Below are 18,478 nucleotides of genomic sequence, written 5' to 3'. Positions count from 1 at the left end.
TACTGGTCTTCCAGGGAACGATCAAAGCGTACCCAGTTTGAGAATTACTCCCATGAAGGAAAGTGCGCATGGTGACTGTTGTATTCAATCCCGATGCAATTTCTGTGTTTCATCAACACTCTGATACTCCACAGATTACAGAATGCCTCCAGATGTGCATCGGAAACTACTACTGGTCTTAGAGGGAACGATCAAAGCGTAGACTGTTTGAGATATTACTCCCATGGAGGAAAGTGCGCATGGTGACTGTTGTATTCAATCCCGGTGCAATTTCTGTGTTTCATCAACACTCTGATAGTCCACAGATTACAGAATGCCTCCAGAAGTGCATCAGAAACTACTACTGTTCTTCCAGGGAACGATCAAAACGTAAACTCCTTGAGACATTACTCCCATGGAGGAAAGTGCGCATGGTGACTGTTGTATTCAATCCCGATGCAATTTCTGTGTTTCATCAACACTCTGATAGTCCACAGACTACAGAATGCCTCCAGATGTGCATCGGAAACTACTACTGGTCTTCCAGGGAACGATCAAAGCGTACCCGGTTTGAGAATTACTCCCATGAAGGAAAGTGGGCATGGTGACTGTTGTATTCAATCCCGATGCAATTTCTGTGTTTGATCAACACTCTGATACTCCACAGACTACAGAATGCCTCCAGATGTGCATCGTAAACTACTACTGGTCTTCCAGGGAACGATCAAAGCGTAGACTGTTTGAGACATTACTCCCATGGAGGAAAGTGCGCATGGTGACTGTTGTATTCAATCCCGATGCAATTTCTGTGTTTCATCAACACTCTGATAGTCCACAGACTACAGAATGCCTCCAGATGTGCATTGGAAACTACTAATGGTCTTCCAGAGAAAGATCAATGCGTAGACTCTTTGAGACATAACTCCCATGGAGGAAACTGCGCATGGAGACTGTTGTATTCAATCACGATGCAATTTCTGTGTTTCATCAACACTCTGACAGTCCACAGCGTACAGAAAGCCTCCAGATATGCATCGGAAACTACTACTGGTCTTCCAGGGAACGATCAAAGCGTAGACTGTTTGAGAATTACTCCCTTGGAGGAAAGTGCACATGGTGACTGTTGTATTCAATCCCGATGCAATTTCTGTGTTTCATCAACACTCTGATAGTCCACAGATTACAGAATGCCCCCAGATGTGCATCGGAAACTACTACTGGTCTTCCAGGGAACGATCAAAGCGTAGACTCTTTCAGACATTACTCCCATGGAGGAAAGTGCGGATGGAGACTGTTGTATTCAATCCCGATGTAATTTCTGTGTTTCATCAACACTCTGATACTCCACAGACTACAGAATGCCTCCAGATGTGCATCGTAAACTACTACTGGTCTTCCAGGGAACGATCAGAGCGTAGACTGTTTGGGACATTACTCCCATGAAGGAAAGTGCACATGGTGATTGTTGTATTCAATCCCGATTCAATTTCTGTGTTTCATCAACACTCTGATAGTCCACAGATTACCTAATGCCTCCAGATGTGGATGGGAAACTACTACTGGTCTTCCAGGGAACGATCAAAACGTATACTCCTTGAGACATTACTCCCATGGAGGAAAGTGCGTATGGTGACTGTTGTATTCAATCCCGATGCAATTACTGTGTTTCATCAACACTCTGATAGTCCACAAATTACAGAATGCCTCCAGATGTGCATCGGAAACTACTACTGGTCTTCCAGGGAACGATCAAAGCGTACCCGGTTTGAGAATTACTCCCATGAAGGAAAGTGCGCATGGTGACTGTTGTATTCAATCCCGATGCAATTTCTGTGTTTCATCAACACTCTGATACTCCACAGACTACAGAATGCCTCCAGATGTGCATCGTAAACTACTACTGGTCTTCCAGGGAACGATCAAAGCGTAGACTGTTTGAGACATTACTCCAATGGAGGAAAGTGCGCATGGTGACTGTTGTATTCAATCCCGATGCAATTACTGTGTTTCATCAACACTCTGATAGTCCACAAATTACAGAATGCCTCCAGATGTGCATCGGAAACTACTACTGGTCTTCCAGGGAACGATCAAAGCGTACCCAGTTTGAGAATTACTCCCATGAAGGAAAGTGCGCATGGTGACTGTTGTATTCAATCCCGATGCAATTTCTGTGTTTCATCAACACTCTGATACTCCACAGATTACAGAATGCCTCCAGATGTGCATCGGAAACTACTACTGGTCTTAGAGGGAACGATCAAAGCGTAGACTGTTTGAGATATTACTCCCATGGAGGAAAGTGCGCATGGTGACTGTTGTATTCAATCCCGGTGCAACTTCTGTGTTTCATCAACACTCTGATAGTCCACAGATTACAGAATGCCTCCAGAAGTGCATCAGAAACTACTACTGTTCTTCCAGGGAACGATCAAAACGTAAACTCCTTGAGACATTACTCCCATGGAGGAAAGTGCGCATGGTGACTGTTGTATTCAATCCATGCATTTTCTGTGCTTCATTAACACTCTTGATAGTAAACAGATTACAGAATGCCACGAGATGTGCACCGGAAACTACTACTGGTCTTCCAGGGAACGATAAAAGCGTGGACTGTTTGAGACATACCTCCCATGGAGGAAAGTGAGCATGGTGACTGTCGTATTCAATCCCGATGCAATTTCTGTGTTTCATCAACACTCTGATAGTCCACAGATTACAGAATGCCACCAGATGTGCATCGGAAACTACTACTGGTCTTCCAGGGAACTATCAAAGCGTAGACTCTTTCAGACATTACTCCAATGGAGGGAAGTGCGGTTGGTGACTGTTGTATTCAATCCCGATGCAATTTCTGTGTTTCATCAACACTCTGATAGTACACAGACTACAAAATGACTCCATATGTGCATCGGAACCTACTACTGGTCTTCCAGGGAAAGATCAAAGCGTAGACTCTTTGAGACATAACTCCCATGGAGGAAACTGCGCATGGAGACTGTTGTATACAATCCCGATGCAATTTCTGTGTTTCATCAACACTCTGACAGTCCACAGAGTACAGAAAGCCTCCAGATGTGCATCGGAAACTACTACTGGTCTTCCAGGGAACGATCAAAGCGTAGACTGTTCGAGACCTACCTCCCGTAAAGAAAAGTGCGCATGGTGACTGTTGTATTCAATCCTTATGAAATTTCTGTGTTTCTTTAACACTCTGATAGTCCACAGATTACAGAAGGCCACCAGATGTGCATCGGAAACTGCTACTGGTCTTACAGGGAACGATCAAAGAATAGACTGTTTGAGAATTACTTCCATGGAGGAAAGTGCGCATGGTGACTGTTGTATTCAATCCCGAGGCAATTTCTGTGTTTCATCAACACTCTGATAGTCCACAGATTACAGAATGCCTCCAGGTGTGCATCGGAAACCACTACTGGTCTTCCAGGGAACGATCAAAGGGTAGATTTTTTGAGACATACCTCCCGTGGAAGAAAGTGCGCATGGAGACTGTTGTATTCAATCCCGATGCAATTTCTGTGTTTCATCAACACTCTGACGGTCCACAGCGTACAGAAAGCCTCCAGATGGGCATCGGAAACTACTACTGGTCTTCCAGGGAACGATCAAAGCGTAGACTGTTTGAGAATTACTCCCATGGAGGAAAGTGCGCATGGTGACTGTTGTATTCAATCCCGATGCAATTTCTGTGTTTCATCAACACTCTGATAGTCCACAGATTACAGAATGCCTCCAGATGTGCATCGGAAAAATCTACAGGTCTTCCAGGGAACGATCAAGGCGTAGACTCTTTCAGACATTACTCCCGTGGAAGAAAGTGCGCATGGTGACTGTTGTATTCAATCCCGATGCAATTTCTGTGTTTCATCAACACTCTGATAGTCCACAGATTACAGAATGTCACCAGATGTGCATCGGAAACTACTACTGGTCTTCCAGGGAAAGATCAAAGCGTAGACTTTTTGAGACATAACTCCCATGGAGGAAACTGCGCATGGAGACTGTTGTATACAATCCCGATGCAATTTCTGTGTTTCATCAACACTCTGACAGTCCACAGATTACAGAAAGCCTCCAGATGTGCATCGGAAACTACTACTGGTCTTCCAGGGAACCAACAAAGCGTAGACTGTTTGAGACATTACTCCCATGGAGGAAAGTGCGCATGGTGACTGTTGTATTCAATCCCGATGCAATTACTGTGTTTCATCAACACTCTGATAGTCCACAAATTACAGAATGCCTCCAGATGTGCATCGGAAACTACTACTGGTCTTCCAGGGAACGATCAAAGCGTAGCCGGTTTAAGAATTACTCCCATGAAGGAAAGTACGCAATGGTGACTGTTGTATTCAATCCCGATGCAATTTCTGTGTATCATCAACACTCTGATACTCCACAGATTACAGAATTCCTCCAGATGTGCATCGGAAACTACTACTGGTCTTAGAGGAAACGTTCAAAGCGTAGACTGTTTGAGATATTAGTCCCATGGAGGAAAGTGCGCATGGTGACTGTTGTATTCAATCCCGGTGCAATTTCTGTGTTTCATCAACACCTTGATAGTCCACAGATTACAGAATGCCTCCAGAAGTGCATCGGAAACTACTACTGTTCTTCCAGGGAACGATCAAAACGTAAACTCCTTGAGACATTACTCCCATGGAGGAAAGTGCGCATGGTGACTGTTGTATTCAATCCATGCATTTTCTGTGTTTCATTAACACTCTTGATAGTCCACAGATTACAGAATGCAACGGGATGTGCATCGGAAACTACTACAGGTCTTCCAGGGAACGATCAAAGCGTAGACTCTTTCAGACATTACTCCCATGGAGGAAAGTGCGGATGGTGACTGTCGTATTCAATCCCGATGCAATTTCTGTGTTTCATCAACACTCTGATAGTCCACAAATTACAGAATGCCACCAGATGTGCATCGGAAACTACTACTGGTCTTCCAGGGAACGATCAAAGCGTAGACTGTTTGAGAATTACTCCCATGGAGGAAAGTGCGCATGGTGACTGTTGTATTCAATCCCGATTCAATTTCTGTGTTTCATGAACACTCTGATACTCCACAGATTACAGAATGCCTCCAGATGTGCATCGGAAACTACTACTGGTCTTCCAGGGAACGATCAAAGCGTAGACTCTTTGAGACATAACTCCCATGGAGGAAACTGCGCATGGAGACTGTTGTATTCAATCCTGATGCAATTTCTGTGTTTCATCAACCCTCTGACAGTCCACAGAGTACAGAAAGCCTCTAGATGTGCATCGGAAACTACTAGTGGTCTTCCAGGGAACGATCAAAGCGTAGACTTTTAGAGACATTACTCTGATGGAGGAAAGTGCGCATGGTGACTGTTGTATTCAATCCCGATGCAATTTCTGTGTTTCATCAACACTCTGATAGTCCTCAGATTACAGAATGCCTCCAGATGTGCATCGGAAACTACTACCCGTCATTCAGGGAACAATCAAAGCGTAGACTGTTTGGGACATTACTCCCATGGAGGAAAGTGCACATGGTGATTGTTGTATTCAATCCCGATTCAATTTCTGTGTTTCATCAACACTCTGATAGTCACAGATTACCTAATGCCTCCAGATGTGCATGGGAAACTACTACTGGTCTTCCAGGGAACGATCAAAACGTAAACTCTCTGAGACATTACTCCCATGGAGTAAAGTGCGTATCGTGACTGTTGTATTCGATCCCGATGCAATTTCTGTGTTCCATCAACACTCTGATAGTCCACAGACTACAGAATGCCTACAGATGTGCATCGGAAGCTACTACTGGTCTTCCAGGGAAAGATCAAAGCGTAGACTTTTTGAGACATAACTCCCATGGAGGAAACTGCGCATGGAGACTGTTGTATACAATCCCGATGCAATTTCTGTGTTTCATCAACACTCTGACAGTCCACAGAGTACAGAAAGCCTCCAGATGTGCATCGGAAACTACTACTGGTCTTCCAGGGAACGATCAAAGCGTAGACTGTTTGAGACATTACTCCCATGGAGGAAAGTTCGCATGGTGACTGTTGTATTCAATCCCGGTGCAATTTCTGTGTTTCATCAACACTCTGATAGTCCACAGATTACAGAATGCCTCCAGAAGTGCATCAGAAACTACTACTGTTCTTCCAGGGAACGATCAAAACGTAAAATCCTTGAGACATTACTCCCATGGAGGAAAGTGCGCATGGTGACTGTTGTATTCAATCCATGCAGTTTCTGTGTTTCATTAACACTCTTGATAGTCCACAGATTACAGAATGCCACGAGATGTGCATCGGAAACTACTACTGGTCTTCCAGGGAACGATCAAAGCGTGGACTGTTTGAGACATACCTCCCATGGAGGAAAGTGAGCATGGTGACTGTCGTATTCAATCCCGATGCAATTTCTGTGTTTCATCAACACTCTGATAGTCCACAGATTACAGAATGCCACCAGATGTGCATCGGAAACTACTACTGGTCTTCCAGGGAACTATCAAAGCGTAGACTCTTTCAGCCATTACTCCCATGGAGGAAAGTGCCTTTGGTGACTGTTGTATTCAATCCCGATGCAATTTCTGTGTTTCATCAACACTCTCATAGTACACAGACTACAAAATGACTCCATATGTGCATCGGAACCTACTACTGGTCTTCCAGGGAAAGATCAAAGCGTAGACTCTTTGAGACATAACTCCCATGGAGGAAACTGCGCGTGGAGCCTGTTGTATACAATCCCGATGCAATTTCTGTGTTTCATCAACACTCTGATAGTCCACAGATTACAGAATGTCACCAGATGTGCATCGGAAACTACTACTGGTATTCCAGGGAACGATCAAAGCGTAGACTGTTTGAGAATTACTCCCATGGAGGAAAGTGCGCATGGTGACTGTTGTATTCAATCCCGATGCAATTTCTGTGTTTCATCAACACTCTGATAGTCCACAGATTACAGAATGCCTCCAGATGTGAATCGGAAACTACTACTGGTCTTCCAGGGAGCGATCAAAGCGTAGACTCTTTCAGACATTACTCCCATGGAGGAAAGTGCGCATGGTGACTGGCGTATTCAATCCCGATGCAATTTCTGTATTTCATCAACACTCTGATAGTCCACAGATTACAGAATGCCACCAGATGTGCATCGGAAACTACTACTGGTCTTCCAGGGAACGATCAAAGCGTAGATTGTTTGAGACATACCTCCCGTGGAAGAAAGTGCGCATGGTGACTGTTGTATTCAATCCCGATGCAATTTCTGTGTTTCATCAACACTCTGATAGTCCACAGATTACAGAATGTCACCAGATGTGCATCGGAAACTACTACTGGTCTTCCAGAGAAAGATCAAAGAGTAGACTCTTTGAGACATAACTCCCATGGAGGAAAGTGCACATGGTGATTGTTGTATTCAATCCCGATTCAATTTCTGTGTTTCATCAACACTCTGATAGTCCACAGATTACCTAATGCCTCCAGATGAGCATGGGAAACTACTACTGGTCTTCCAGGGAACGATCAAAACGTAAACTCTTTGAGACATTACTCCCATGGAGGAAAGTGCGCATCGTGACTGTTGTATTCGATCCCGATGCAATTTCTGTGTTCCATCAACACTCTGATAGTCCACAGACTACAGAATGCCTCCAGATGTGCATCGGAAGCTACTACTGGTCTTCCAGGGAAAGATCAAAGCGTAGACTTTTTGAGACATAACTCCCATGGAGGAAACTTCGCATGGAGACTGTTGTATACAATCCCGATGCAATTTCTGTGTTTCATCAACACTGTGACAGTCCACAGATTACAGAAAGCCTCCAGATGTGCATCGGAAACTACTACTGGTCTTCCAGGGAACGATCAAAGCGTAGACTGTTTGAGACATTACTCCCATGGAGGAAAGTGCGCATGGTGACTGTTGTATTCAATCCCGATGCAATTACTGTGTTTCATCAACACTCTGATAGTCCACAAATTACAGAATGCCCCCAGATGTGCATCGGAAACTAATACTGGTCTTCCAGGGAACGATCAAAGCGTAGCCGGTTTGAGAATTACTCCCATGAAGGAAAGTGCGCAATGGTGACTGTTGTATTCAATCCCGATGCAATTTCTGTGTTTCATCAGCACTCTGATACTCCACAGATTACAGAATTCCTCCAGATGTGCATCGGAAACTACTACTGGTCTTAGAGGAAACGTTCAAAGCGTAGACTGTTTGAGATATTACTCCCATGGAGGAAAGTGCGCATGGTGACTGTTGTATTCAATCCCGGTGCAATTTCTGTGTTTCATCAAAACTCTGATAGTCCACAGATTTCAGAATGCCTCCAGAAGTGCATCGGAAACTACTACTGTTCTTCCAGGGAACGATCAAAACGTAAACTCCTTGAGACATTACTCCCATGGAGGAAAGTGGTCATGGTGACTGTTGTATTCAATCCATGCATTTTCTGTGTTTCATTAACACTCTTGATAGTCCACAGATTACAGAATGCAACGAAATGTGCATCGGAAACTACTACTGGTCTTCCAGGGAACGATCAAAGCGTAGACTCTTTCAGACATTACTCCCATGGAGGAAAGTGCGGATGGTGACTGTCGTATTCAATCCCGATGCAATTTCTGTGTTTCATCAACACTCTGATAGTCCACAGATTACAGAATGCCACCAGATCTGCATCGGAAACTACTACTGGTCTTCCAGGGAACGATCAAAGCGTAGACTGTTTGAGAATTACTCCCATGGAGGAAAGTGCGCATGGTGACTGTTGTATTAAATCCCGATGCAATTTCTGTGTTTCATCAACACTCTGATACTCCACAGATTACAGAATTCCTCCAGATGTGCATCGGAAACTACTACTGGTCTTAGAGGGAACGATCAAAGCGTAGACTGTTTGAGATATTACTCCCATGGAGGAAAGTGCGCATGGTGACTGTTGTATTCAATCCCGGTGCAATTTCTGTGTTTCATCAACACTCTGATAGTCCTCAGATTACAGAATGCCTCCAGATGTGCATCGGAAACTACTACTGGTCTTCCAGGGAACGATCAAAGCGAAGACTGTTTGGGACATTACTCCCATGGAGGAAACTGCACATGGTGATTGTTGTATTCAATCCCGATTCAATTTCTTTATTTCATCAACACTCTGATAGTCCGCAGATTACCTAATGCCTCCAGATGTGCATCGGAAACTACTACTGGACTTCCAGGGAACGATCAAAACGTAAACTCTTTGAGACATTACTCCCATGGAGGAATGTGCGCATCGTGAATGTTGTATTCAATCCCGATGCAATTTCTGTGTTTCATCAAGACTCTGATAGTCCACAGACTTCAGAATGCCTCCAGATGTGCATCGGAATCTACTACTGGTCTTCCATTGAAAGATCAAAGCGTAGACTCTTTGAGACATAACTCCCATGGAGGAAACTGCGCTTGGAGACTGTTGTATTCAATCCCGATGCAGTTACTGTGTTTCATCAACACTCTGATAGTCCACAAATTACAGAAAGCCTCCAGATGTGCATCGGAAACTACTACTGGTCTTACAGGGAACGATCAAAGCATAGACTCTTTGAGAATTACTCCCATGGAGGAATGTGCGCTTGGTGACTGTTGTATTCAATCCCGATGCAATTTCAGTGTTTCATCAACACTCTGATAGTCATCAGATTACAGAATGCCTCCAGATGTGCATCGGAAACTACTACTGGTCTTCCACGGAACGATCAAAGCGTAGACTGTTTGAGACATACCTCCCGTGGAGGAAAGTGCGCATGGTGACAGTTTTATTCAATCCCGATGCAATTTCTGTGTGTAATCAACACTCTGATAGTCCTCAGATTACAGAGAGCCTCCAGATGTGCATCGGAAACTACTACTGGTCTTCCAGGGATCGATCAAAGCGTAGACTGTTAGAGAGATTACTCTCATGGAGGAAAGTGCGCATGGTGACTGTTGTATTCAATCCCGATGCAATTTCTGTGTTTCATCAACACTCTGTTACTCCACAGATTACAGAATGCCTCCAGATGTGCATCGGAAACTACTACTGGTCTTCTAGGGAACGATCAAAGCGTAGACTCTTTCAGACTTTACTCCCATGGAGGAACGTGCCCATGGTGACTGTTGTATTCAATCTCGATGCAATTTCTGTGTTTCATCAACACTCTGATAGTCCACAGACTACAAAATGCCTCCAGATGCGCATCGGAACCTACTACTGGTCTTCCAGGGAAAGATCAAAGCGTAGACTCTTTGAGACATAACTCCCATGGAGGAAACTGTGCATGGAGACTGTTGTATTCAATCCCGATGCAATTTCTGTGTTTCATCAACACTCTGACAGTCCATAGAGTACAGAAAGCCTCGTGCATCGGAAACTACTACTGGTCTTCCAGGGAACGATCAAAGCGTAGACTGTTTGGGACATTACTCCCATGGAGGAAAGTGCACATGGTGATTGTTTTATTCAATCCCGATTCAATTTCTGTGTTTCATCAACACTCTGAGAGTCCGCAGATTACCTAATGCCTCGAGATGTGCATCGGATACTACTACTGGTCTTCCAGGGAACAATCAAAACGTAAACTCTTTGAGACATTACTCCCATGGAGGAAAGTGCGCATCGTGAATGTTGTATTCAATGCCGATGAAATTTCTGTGTTTCATCAACACTCTGATAGTCCACAGGCTACAGAATGCCTCCAGATGTGCATCGGAAGCTACTACTGGTCTTCCAGGGAAAGATCAAAGCGTAGACTCTTTGAGACATAACTCCCATGGAGGAAACTGCGCATGGAGACTGTTGTATTCAATCCCAATGCAATTTCTGTGTTTCATCAACACTCTGACAGTATACAGAGTACAGAAAGCCTCCAGATGTGCATCGGAAACTACTACTGGTCTTCCAGGGAACGATCAAAGCGTAGACTGTTTGAGACATTACTCCCATGGAGGAAAGTGCGCATGGTGACTGTTGTATTCAATCCCGATGCAGTTACTGTGTTTCATCAACACTCTGATAGTCCACAGGCTACAGAATGCCTCCAGTTGTTCATACGAAACTACTACTGGTCTTCCAGGGAACGATCAAAACGTAGACTGTTTGAGACATTACTCCCATGGAGGAATGTGCGCATGGTGACTGTTGTATTCAATCCCAATGCAATTTGTGTGTTTCATCAACACTCTAATAGTCCACAGATTACAGAATGCCTCGCGATGTGCATCGGAAACTACTACTGGTCTTAAAGGGAATGATCAAAACGTAGATCGTTTAAGACAGTACTCCCATGGAGGAAAGTGCGCATGGTGACTGTGGTATTCAATCCCGGTGCAATTTCTGTGTTTCATCAACACTCTGATAGTCCTCAGATTACAGAATGCCTCCAGATGTGCATCGGAAACTACTACTGGTCTTCCAGGGAACGATCAAAGCGAAGACTGTTTGGGACATTACTCCCATGGAGGAAACTGCACATGGTGATTGTTGTATTCAATCTCGATTCAATTTCTTTATTTCATCAACACTCTGATAGTCCGCAGATTACCTAATGCCTCCAGATGTGCATCGGAAACTACTACTGGACTTCCAGGGAACGATCAAAACGTAAACTCTTTGAGACATTACTCCCATGGAGGAATGTGCGCATCGTGAATGTTGTATTCAATCCCGATGCAATTTCTGTGTTTCATCAAGACTCTGATAGTCCACAGACTTCAGAATGCCTCCAGATGTGCATCGGAATCTACTACTGGTCTTCCATTGAAAGATCAAAGCGTAGACTCTTTGAGACATAACTCCCATGGAGGAAACTGCGCTTGGAGACTGTTGTATTCAATCCCGATGCAGTTACTGTGTTTCATCAACACTCTGATAGTCCACAAATTACAGAAAGCCTCCAGATGTGCATCGGAAACTACTACTGGTCTTACAGGGAACGATCAAAGCATAGACTCTTTGAGAATTACTCCCATGGAGGAATGTGCGCTTGGTGACTGTTGTATTCAATCCCGATGCAATTTCAGTGTTTCATCAACACTCTGATAGTCATCAGATTACAGAATGCCTCCAGATGTGCATCGGAAACTACTACTGGTCTTCCACGGAACGATCAAAGCGTAGACTGTTTGAGACATACCTCCCGTGGAGGAAAGTGCGCATGGTGACAGTTTTATTCAATCCCGATGCAATTTCTGTGTGTAATCAACACTCTGATAGTCCTCAGATTACAGAGAGCCTCCAGATGTGCATCGGAAACTACTACTGGTCTTCCAGGGATCGATCAAAGCGTAGACTGTTAGAGAGATTACTCTCATGGAGGAAAGTGCGCATGGTGACTGTTGTATTCAATCCCGATGCAATTTCTGTGTTTCATCAACACTCTGTTACTCCACAGATTACAGAATGCCTCCAGATGTGCATCGGAAACTACTACTGGTCTTCCAGGGAAAGATCAAAGCGTAGACTCTTTGAGACATAACTCCCATGGAGGAAACTGTGCATGGAGACTGTTGTATTCAATCCCGATGCAATTTCTGTGTTTCATCAACACTCTGACAGTCCACAGAGTACAGAAAGCCTCGTGCATCGGAAACTACTACTGGTCTTCCAGGGAACGATCAAAGCGTAGACTGTTTGGGACATTACTCCCATGGAGGAAAGTGCACATGGTGATTGTTTTATTCAATCCCGATTCAATTTCTGTGTTTCATCAACACTCTGAGAGTCCGCAGATTACCTAATGCCTCGAGATGTGCATCGGATACTACTACTGGTCTTCCAGGGAACAATCAAAACGTAAACTCTTTGAGACATTACTCCCATGGAGGAAAGTGCGCATCGTGAATGTTGTATTCAATGCCGATGAAATTTCTGTGTTTCATCAACACTCTGATAGTCCACAGGCTACAGAATGCCTCCAGATGTGCATCGGAAGCTACTACTGGTCTTCCAGGGAAAGATCAAAGCGTAGACTCTTTGAGACATAACTCCCATGGAGGAAACTGCGCATGGAGACTGTTGTATTCAATCCCAATGCAATTTCTGTGTTTCATCAACACTCTGACAGTATACAGAGTACAGAAAGCCTCCAGATGTGCATCGGAAACTACTACTGGTCTTCCAGGGAACGATCAAAGCGTAGACTGTTTGAGACATTACTCCCATGGAGGAAAGTGCGCATGGTGACTGTTGTATTCAATCCCGATGCAGTTACTGTGTTTCATCAACACTCTGATAGTCCACAGGCTACAGAATGCCTCCAGTTGTTCATACGAAACTACTACTGGTCTTCCAGGGAACGATCAAAACGTAGACTGTTTGAGACATTACTCCCATGGAGGAATGTGCGCATGGTGACTGTTGTATTCAATCCCAATGCAATTTCGGTGTTTCATCAACACTCTAATAGTCCACAGATTACAGAATGCCTCGCGCTGTGCATCGGAAACTACTACTGGTCTTAAAGGGAATGATCAAAACGTAGACTGTTTAAGACAGTACTCCCATGGAGGAAAGTGCGCATGGTGACTGTTGTATTCAATCCCGATGCAATTTCTGTGTATCATCAACACTCTGAAAGTCATCAGATTACAGAATGCTTCCAGATGTGCATTGGAAACTACTACTGGTCTTCCAGGGAACGATCAAAGCGTAGACTGTTTGGGACATTACTCCCATGGAGGAAAGTGCGGATGGTGATTGTTGTATTCAATCCCGATTCAATTTCTGTGTTTCATCTACACTCTGATAGTCCACAGATTACCTAATGCCTCCAGATATGCATCGCAAACTACTACTGGTCTTCCAGGGAACGATCAAAGCGTAGACTGTTTGAGAATTACTCCCATGGAGGAAAGTGCGCATGGTGACTGTTGTATTCAATCCCGATGCAATTTCTGTGTTTCATCAACACTCTGATAGTCCACAGATTACAGAATGCCTCCAGATGTGCATCGGAAACTACTACTGGTCTTCCAGGGAGCGATCAAAGCGTAGACTCTTTCAGACATTGCTCCCATGGAGGAAAGTGCGGATGGTGACTGTTGTATTCAATCCCGATGCAATTTCTGTGTTTCATCAACACTCTGATAGTCCACAGACTACAGAATGCCTCCAGATGTGAATTAAAAACTACTACTGGTCTTCCATTGAAAGATCAAAGCGTAGACTCTTTGAGACATAACTCCCATGGAGGAAACTGCGCATGGAGACTGTTGTATTCAATCCCGATGCAGTTACTGTGTTTCATCAACACTCTGATAGTCCACAAATTACAGAAAGCCTCCAGATGTGCATCGGAAACTACTACTGGTCTTACAGGGAACGATCAAAGCATAGACTCTTTGAGAATTACTCCCATGGAGGAATGTGCGCTTGGTGACTGTTGTATTCAATCCCGATGCAATTTCAGTGTTTCATCAACACTCTGATAGTGATCAGATTACAGAATGCCTCCAGATGTGCATCGGAAACTACTACTGGTCTTCCACGGAACGATCAAAGCGTAGACTGTTTGAGACATAGCTCCCGTGGAGGAAAGTGCGCTTGGTGACAGTTTTATTCAATCCCGATGCAATTTCTGTGTGTAATCAACACTCTGATAGTCCTCAGATTACAGAAAGCCTCCAGATGTGCATCGGAAACTACTACTGGTCTTCCAGGGATCGATCAAAGCGTAGACTGTTAGAGAGATTACTCTCATGGAGGAAAGTGCGCATGGTGACTGTTGTATTCAATCCCGATGCAATTTCTGTGTTTCATCAACACTCTGTTACTCCACAGATTACAGAATGCCTCCAGATGTGCATCGGAAACTACTACTGGTCTTCTAGGGAACGATCAAAGCGTAGACTCTTTCATACTTTACTCCCATGGAGGAACGTGCCCATGGTGACTGTTGTGTTCAATCTCGATGCAATTTCTGTGTTTCATCAACACTCTGATAGTCCACAGACTACAAAATGCCTCCAGATGCTCATAGGAACCTACTACTGGTCTTCCAGGGAAAGATCAAAGCGTAGACTCTTTGAGACATAACTCCCATGGAGGAAACTGTGCATGGAGACTGTTGTATTCAATCCCGATGCAATTTCTGTGTTTCATCAACACTCTGACAGTCCACAGAGTACAGAAAGCCTCGTGCATCGGAAACTACTACTGGTCTTCCAGGGAAGGATCAAAGCGTAGACTGTTTGGGACATTACTCCCATGGAGGAAAGTGCACATGGTGATTGTTTTATTCAATCCCGATTCAATTTCTGTGTTTCATCAACACTCTGAGAGTCCGCAGATTACCTAATGCCTCCAGATGTGCATCGGAAACTACTACTGGTCTTCCAGGGAACAATCAAAACGTAAACTCTTTGAGACATTACTCCCATGGAGGAAAGTGCGCATCGTGAATGTTGTATTCAATGCCGATGCAATTTCTGTGTTTCATCAACACTCTGATAGTCCACAGGCTACAGAATGCCTCCAGATGTGCATCGGAAGCTACTACTGGTCTTCCAGGGAAAGATCAAAGCGTAGACTCTTTGAGACATAACTCCCATGGAGGAAACTGCGCATGGAGACTTATGTATTCAATCCCAATGCAATTTCTGTGTTTCATCAACACTCTGACAGTATACAGAGTACAGAAAGCCTCCAGATGTGCATCGGAAACTACTACTGGTCTTCCAGGGAACGATCAAAGCGTAGACTGTTTGAGACATTACTCCCATGGGGGAAAGTGGGCATGGTTACTATTGAATTCAATCCCGATGCAATTTCTGTGTTTTATCAACACTCTGATCGTCCACAGAGTACAGAAAGCCTCCAGATCTGCATCGGAAACTACTACTGGTCTTCCAGGGAACGATGAAAGCGTAGACTGTTAACGACATTACTCACATGGAGGAAAGTGGGCATGGTTACTATTGTATTCAATCCTGATGCAATTTCTGTGTTTTATCAAAACTCTGATAATCCACAAATTACAGAATGCCTCCAGTTGTTCATACGAAACTACTACTGGTCTTCCAGGGAACGATCAAAACGTAGACTGTTTGAGACATTACTCCCATGGAGGAATGTGCGCATGGTGACTGTTGTATTCAATCCCAATGCAATTTCTGTGTTTCATCAACACTCTAATAGTCCACAGATTACAGAATGCCTCGAGATGTGCATCGGAAACTACTACTGGTCTTCCAGGGAATGATCAAAACGTAGACTGTTTAAGACAGTACTCCCATGGAGGAAAGTGCGCATGGTGACTGTTGTATTCAATCCCAATGCAATTTCTGTGTTTCATCAACACACTAATAGTCCACAGATTACAGAATGCCTCGAGATGTGCATCGGAAACTACTACTGGTCTTCCAGGAACCGATCAAAACGTAGAGTATTTGAGACATTACTCCCATGGAGGAAAGTGCACATGGTGACTGTTCTATTCAATCCCGATGCAATTTCTATGTTTCATTAACACTCTGATAGTCCACAAATTACAGAAAGCCTCCAGATGTGCATCGGAAACTACTACTGGTCTTACAGGGAACGATCAAAGCATAGACTGTTTGAGAATTACTCCCATGGAGGAATGTGCGCTTGGTGACTGTTGTATTCAATCCCGATGCAATTTCTGTGTTTCATCAATACTCTGAAAGTCATCAGATTACAGAATGCTTCCAGATGTGCATTGGAAACTACTACTGGTCTTCGAGGGAACGATCAAAGCGTAGACAGTTTGGGACATTACTCCCATGGAGGAAAGTGCGGATGGTGATTGTTGTATTCAATCCCGATGCAATTTCTGTGTTTCATCAACACTCTGATAGTCCACAGACTACAGAATGCCTCCAGATGTGCATCGTAAACTACTACTGGTCTTCCAGGGAACGATCAAAACGTAGAGTATTTGAGACATTACTCCCATGGAGGAAAGTGCGCATGGTGACTGTTGTATTCAATCCCGATGCAATTTCTGTGTTTCATCAACACTCTGATAGTCCACAGACTACAGAATGCCACCAGATGTGAATTGGAAACTACTACTGGTCTTCCAGAGAAAGATCAAAGCGTAGACTCTTTGAGACATAACTCCCATGGAGGAAACTGCGCATGGAGACTGTTGTATTCAATCCCGATGCAATTTCTGTGTTTCATCAACACTCTGACAGTCCACAGCGTACAGAAAGCCTCCAGATGTGCATCGGAAACTACCACTGGTCTTCCAGGGAGCGATCAAAGCGTAGACTCTTTCAGACATTTCTCCAATGGAGGAAAGTGCGGATGGTGACTGTTGTATTCAATCCCGATGCAATTTCTGTGTTTCATCAACACTCTGATAGTCCACAGACTACAGAATGCCTCCAGATGTGCATCGTAAACTACTACTGGTCTTCCAGGGAACGATCAAAACGTAGAGTATTTGAGACATTACTCCCATGGAGGAAAGTGCGCATGGTGACTGTTGTATTCAATCCCGATGCAATTTCTGTGTTTCATCAACACTCTGATAGTCCACAGACTACAGAATGCCTCCAGATGTGAATTGGAAACTACTACTGGTCTTCCAGAGAAAGATCAAAGCGTAGACTCTTTGAGACATAACTCCCATGGATTAAACTGCGCATGGAGACTGTTGTATTCAATCCCGATGCAATTTCTGTGTTTCATCAACACTCTGACAGTCCACAGCGTACAGAAAGCCTCCAGATGTGCATCGGAAACTACCACTGGTCTTCCAGGGAGCGATCAAAGCGTAGACTCTTTCAGACATTTCTCCAATGGAGGAAAGTGCGGATGGTGACTGTTGTATTCAATCCCGATGCAATTTCTGTGTTTCATCAACACTCTGATAGTCCACAGACTACAGAATGCCTCCAGATGTGCATCGTAAACTACTACTGGTCTTCCAGGGAACGATCAAAGCGTAGACTGTTTGGGACATTATTCCCATGGAGGAAAGTGCACATGGTGATTGTTGTATTCAATCCCGATTCAATTTCTGTGTTTCATCAACACTCTGATAGTCCACAGATTACCTAATGCATCCAGATGTGCATGATAAACTACTACTGGTCTTCCAGGGAACGATCAAAACGTAAACCCTTTGAGACATTACTCCCATGGAGGAGAATGCGCATGGTGACTGTTGTATTCGATCCCGATGCAATTTCTGTGTTCCATCAACACTCTGATAGTCCACAGACTACAGAATGCCTCCAGATGTGCATCGGAAGCTACTACTGGTCTTCCAGGGAAAGTTCAAAGCGTAGACTTTTTGAGACATAACTCCCATGGAGGAAACTGCGCATGGAGACTGTTGTATACAATCCCGGTGCAATTTCTGTGTTTCATCAACACTCTGACAGTCCACAGAGTACAGAAAGCCTCCAGATGTGCATCGGAAACTACTACTGGTCTTCTAGGGAACGATCAAAGCGTAGACTGTTTGAGACA

This window comes from Schistocerca gregaria, unplaced genomic scaffold, assembly GCF_023897955.1.
Source record: "Schistocerca gregaria isolate iqSchGreg1 unplaced genomic scaffold, iqSchGreg1.2 ptg000169l, whole genome shotgun sequence".
In the NCBI taxonomy this organism is placed as follows: Eukaryota; Metazoa; Arthropoda; class Insecta; order Orthoptera; family Acrididae; genus Schistocerca; species Schistocerca gregaria.
This window is presented reverse-complemented; position numbering follows the sequence as displayed.